General features: G+C 49.9%; 1 protein-coding gene across 3 annotated transcripts in view; it reads right to left on the bottom strand.

Annotated features, from left to right (window-relative positions):
* Hic2 (HIC ZBTB transcriptional repressor 2) overlaps positions 1-5,611 on the bottom strand; it is a 43,204-nt gene extending 37,593 nt beyond the window's left edge. For all 3 annotated transcript variants that reach the window (XM_029567886.1, XM_029567888.1, XM_029567889.1), the window contains exon 1: positions 5,580-5,611. The gene's annotated coding sequence lies outside the window, so the exon portion shown is untranslated. The remainder of the gene's footprint in view (positions 1-5,579) is intronic.

Here is a 5,611-nt window from a genome sequence, read left to right as displayed (position 1 = left end):
CACCCACTACCCCCCCCCCCCCAAGCAACAGGAAGAAGCAAATCCTGGTGGTCAGCAACAAACTCAGACTGGACAGGCGTGTTTAGAATTCTATTTATTTATTTGTTTATTTATTTTTATTCTTTTTGAGAATAAAAATTCCAGCTGGCCTGGAATTCACTATGTAGACCAGGGTAGCCTTGAACTCACAGAGATCTACCTGCCTCTGCCTCCCTGAGTGCTGGGACTAAATAAAGGTGCTTGTTTGGAATTCTAACAGAAACACACACCCTGTCTTGGTTGGAGAAGAGACTACCCCACCCCTCCAAGGTGTGATCACAAGTATCTCCAGACATGTATAAAGACCCTCACTGGCTCTGGACACAAAGACATTTCCCTTCAAACCTGGCAAGCTATTTAACCACTGGATCTCTCAATCTCATTTACTATCAGAAAAGGAGATGCCTGTTCAACTGGAAGGTTTCCTAGAAAATCCACAACTGCCCCTATTATCCTGCCTTAAAAGCTGGAGAGAGAGGGCTGGAGAGATGGCTCAGCAGTTAAGAACACTGGTTGTTCTTGCAGAACCCGGGTTTGAATCCCAGCACCACCCACATAGCAGCTAACAACTGTCTGTAACTCCAGTTCCAGGGGCTCTGACAGCCTCTTCTGTCCTCGTGGGCATTGCACGACACGGGTACACTTACCTACATGCAGGCAATACACTCATACACATAAAACAAAAATAATAAATAAAATTTGTTTTAAAAAAATCATTAAAAAAAGCTGGAGAGATGGCTCCCTGGGTAAGAGCATTGATTGGCTGCTCTCACAGAGGACTCAGGTTCAGTTCCCAGCATCCATATCGTAGCTAAAAACTGTCCATAACTCCAGTTCCAGGAAACCTGACACCCTCTTCTGACCTCCATGGGCACTGAACTACATGGGTGCACAATACCCACATGCAGGCAATACATTCATACACATAAAATAAAAATAATACAGTATTTTTTAAAATAAAAATTTTTTAAATGTTTCAAAGCTGGGTGTGGTGACACATCTTTAATCCTAACACTTGGAGCCAGGTATGGTGACCAACACCATTAGTCCCAGCAGAGTCCAAAGCCACCCTGGTCACACAGTGAGTTCCAGGCCAGCTGGGGCTTCAGGGAGACACTGTCTCAAAAAAGACCAAAAAAAACCCCAAAATCCTAGCACTTGGAAGTCAAAGGTATCTCTTTAAGATGAAGATCAGCATGGTCCACATAGTTCCAGGCCAGCTGGGACTACAGGGAGACCCTGTCTCAAAAAGAAAAAAAAAAAAAAACCCAAACAAAAAAAGTGGAGCAGTGGTAGGTAGGCAAGTCTGTGAGCATAAAGGCAGAAGCCAGCACAATTTAGACTAAGCACAGGGGCCAAGTGCTGAGTTGTGTTTAGACACTGACTCAGTGACTAAAGAGTGTGCAAAAGGGGGCTGGAGAGATGGCTCAGTGGTTAAGAACACTGGCTGTTCTTGCAGAAGACCCAGGTTCGAATCCCAGCACCCACATGGCAGCTAACAACTGTCCGTAACTCCAGTTCCAGGGGATCTGACAGCCTCTTCTGTCCTCCACAGGCATTGTAGGACATGGGTGCACTTATATGTACAAGCATGCAATACACGCATACATATAAAATAAAAATAATAAATATTTTTAAAAGTTTGCAAAAGCCAGGCACCATGGCACGTGCCTTTAATCCCAGCGCTCAGGAGGCAGAGAGAGATAGATCTCTCTGAGATTGAGGTCAGCCTGGTCTACATTGTGAGTTTCAGGGCAGCTGAGGCTACAGGGAGACCCTGTCTCAAAAAGACCAAAAATAAAAAAAATAAAAAAATCTGCAGAAGAGCCTCACATATGCGCCTGGTGGGCAAGGGTGCTCCTGAGCTGCCTATTCACCCACAACACCGTGCTTTCAGTGGTCTCCTATTTCCCTCTTCCATGGTACCACTGGCTTTAGAAAACCCAGAGCAGTCATTCCCTGGTTAAAACCCTTCATGTCAGCCAGAGGTGGTAGTACATGCGTATAGTCCCAGCACTTGGGAGGCAGAGGCAGGAGGATCTCTGTGAGTTCATGGCCAGCCTGGTCTACATAGTCAGTTCCAGGACAGCTGGGGCTACAGAGAGACCCTGCTTCAAAAAGACAAAAAAAAAAAAAAAAAAAAAAAAAAAAAAAAAACCCACCCTGTCAGCTGGGCAGATAGTACACAGAAATACTCCAAGCACTCTGGTGGCTGAGGCAGCAGGATCACAAGTCTGAGGTAAGCCTAGGCAACACAGTGAGACTTGTCTCAAAAAGGACAAAAAAAAAAAACAACAACAACAAAAAAACCCTCAAAACCCCTCACCTCTGGTACCAGCAACATAGCATGGCATCCAGAGCCCACCATCAGCCTAGGACTGGTCCCTCCCACCATGCCTCCCCTGCCTTAATACCCCTGTGCCAACCATAATCAGCCCATCTTACAATGATTTGTTTGCCTGTCTGTCTTCCCCAGGTCCAACTCTAGAGAAGAGTAATATGTGGTGTAAACTCAAGCTCTGCCACTATTTTCGAGTGCCACCTTGGGGAGAGTTAATCACTGTCCAAGGTCACATGGAGACTGCAGACTTTCTGACCAAGTCCAGTTCCCCCTCACTGACCTGCTAGGGTCCCTGCTCAGCCAGGCTCCAAGGAGCTGATTACTCCTTCTAAGACTGAGCCACTTCCTCCTAAACGAGGCCCTTCTAGTGATCAGGCTATGGTGACAGTGGCTCTCAGTCCCAGTGGGCAAGAGCAGGGCTGGGGTTCGACTGACAGCTCAAGGTCAACAGGCCAAGCAAAAAGAACAGAGACACAGGTCCCCTAGGTAAACTGAACTTTATTCCTTCCTCACTTCTCTAAATCTCCAGAACTGCCCAGCTAGCTGCTGATTAAAAGGTACCTCTTGGTTCTCCTTTGAGAAGACCACACCCATGTGTGTCTTACAATTTCTTCCTAAACACTTATCTCTCCCTCTTAACTCTAGTGCTTAAAAATCTACATTAAAATTTCTTGGGCCAATGAGATGGTTCGGTATATAAAGGTGCTTGTAGCCAAGCCTAATGATCTGAGTTTGATCCCCTGGACCCACGTGGTAGGAGGTTAAAATCAACTCTTCAAAACTTGTCCTCCGACCTCCACAACACCTGCCCACACACATAATTAAATACACAAAGATAATTAAATAAATAAATGTAATAAAATCTTTTACACTCCAACTCTGCTTAAAAGGGGGGATTCCCTCTTACCCCTATTCCACCCCCTCAGGTCTGACCTTGACAGATAATAAGGACGCACACGCACAGGAAGACAGCAGCACAGCATTCCCTACAGCTCAATAATGCAAGACCCTGTTGCTCTCAGTCCACAACAGCTGACTTCAAGTGGATCAGAGGCTGTGCTTATTAACAAAATGAGAAATCTGATCTATGGAAAGAAAACACTTCGTGAGGATTAAATCTAGGACTGCAGCTTGTGGAAGAGACTGGGCTGATGGCCAAGACCAGGGAGTGAGGAAGGGATCCTGCCTACCTGTCCCCAGAGCAGGTACTAGGCAGCAAGATGGGACACACTGCCTCTGCCCCACCTGTACCTCTCCTTTCTCTTTCCAGCAATTACAGCAAATCATTTTGGTTCTGCTTTAATTAAAGGCCAGGATCCCTCGGGGTGCTTCCTCCTCTACCCAGAGCCAGAAACCAGAGAAGATTTTTCTTTTCAGGAATCGCTTTTCATAAAAGCTCGGTGACTAATCTACAAGTCCCAACAACTGGCAGGAAAACACTGCAGGAAGAAATTCTGGGCACACAGCTGCACTCAAACAGCCAGGAAGCTAGGCAATACCCACTCTGCAACACCATACAAGTGACCTGCAGAAAGGCAGGGGGCAAAAGAAAGCAGATCTACCTGGAAGCTCCGAGACTCTCTCTCTCTCTTCAAGAAGATAGGCAAATGCGGGCAACTCCTCATCTTTTCCAAGATTGCCCTGTAGATCTCAGATTTTCATAAAAATCTCGTTTGCACAGGACAGAAGGCTCACCTGGTAAGCAAGATGACTTATTCCTTGGAAAAACCCTGGGTCAAAGGGCTCACTCAGTTCAGCCCCTCATATCACACCCTCACCCGCCTCCTTGGGGCTAAGTAGAGGGCTCGCCACACATCTCTGTCTCTAGAGGCCAGCCTCAGGCTGATCCATCTGCTTTTTCCAGACTACTCCACCCAGCATACTTTTTTCTCCTTGAGCCAGAGGGCTAGAGTAGCATGGCCTATGCTCCTAAAAATGTCTGCTTGAAAGCCAAGGAGTTCAGACGTAGGCAGATGAGATTGGAAAAGCAGTAAAGCCAGGAGGTATCAGAGGCAATAAATGCTACCTCCCACTACGGTTTGTGTCCATCCAGAGTCCCAGATAGGTAGTCCCAAGTTCAGCCTAGGTAGGGGCTGCACCCCTCCATTACCTGCCAGCTCAACCCCTCCCTAGGGGCAAGAGACACAGCAATCCTCAGTCAACAACCCACAGCCACAGGATTCCTATAGGCAAGGATCTGCCCCTCCCCCACTACCACATATGTCAGTGGGGGTGGCCTCTCTGGGTTACACCCCTCCTGCTGTTCGAGGGTGAGGGGCCTAGAACACAGCTTTCCAAATGCGTCTGACAATTCTAACTAGAAAAGACACTGGGGGGGGGGGGGCGTGTAGAAGACATGGGTAAATAACATCCAAACCTCTCCAGTCTGTCAGGATCAGCACTGGACTCGTCTCCAGGCAGTCCAAAACAGTTCTGGGTAGGGCAGCTGGGCGCATTATCTAACTTCAATCCCTCCAGTCCGTAAGTCACTGCCCCCCAGGGAGAGGCATTTTCCCCCAACATATACACACCCAGATCTGTGTGCATATGAACCATTTTAGAAGATAAACAGAGTGACAAGCTGGGGCCCCTTAGCTCCTTCCCTGAACCAGCCTGTCCCTTCCTCCTGCCACCCGACCCCCTCCCCCCAAGCCCATCTCTCTTCCTGCCAGGCGGCTGCCTACAGCAAAGGTCTGGGGGCAGGGCAGAGAGCCCACCCAGCCACACAGCCCGGCTCTCCAAACCCGACCCTGTCCGAGCGACGCCGGTCTCCGGGAAAAGGACCGCAGAACGCACACGAGCGCAGTTCTGGAAATCGTAAAATCCTCCGGCGAGGGGCAGCCGTGGGCGCATAGCCGTTTGCATAATGGGAGTCCGCCCGCCTGTCAGGCAGCGCAACTCGCCCGACGCCGTTCGGATTAGATTGCTAATGAAAAGGCACAAAGAGCCGGCGCCCGCTACCCCGTCGACCCCCGCTCCGCAGACTCGCGCCCCTGGCCTGCTTCGGCCCCGGGGGCTTTGTGCCCAGAGTCCCATGCTGCCCACAAAGCCTGAGCCCGCCGGGGGTCCGGCGTGCGCCCCCGCCCGAGACCAGTGCATGCGCGCGCGCTTCCTCCCACGCGCGCCTACGCCCCCCTCTCCGGGGCGCGCCCGGCCCGCGCCCCCGCCCGCGCCCCCCTCAGTCCCTGGCGAAGCTCACCTCATGTGCGTGGGCGGCGGCTCTCCGCCCTC

This window comes from Nannospalax galili, unplaced genomic scaffold (genome assembly GCF_000622305.1).
Source record: "Nannospalax galili isolate Female #2095 unplaced genomic scaffold, S.galili_v1.0 scaffold321, whole genome shotgun sequence".
NCBI classification, from domain to species: Eukaryota; Metazoa; Chordata; class Mammalia; order Rodentia; family Spalacidae; genus Nannospalax; species Nannospalax galili.
Note: the sequence above shows the minus strand (reverse complement) of the source record. Positions and strands in the feature narration are given on the sequence as shown.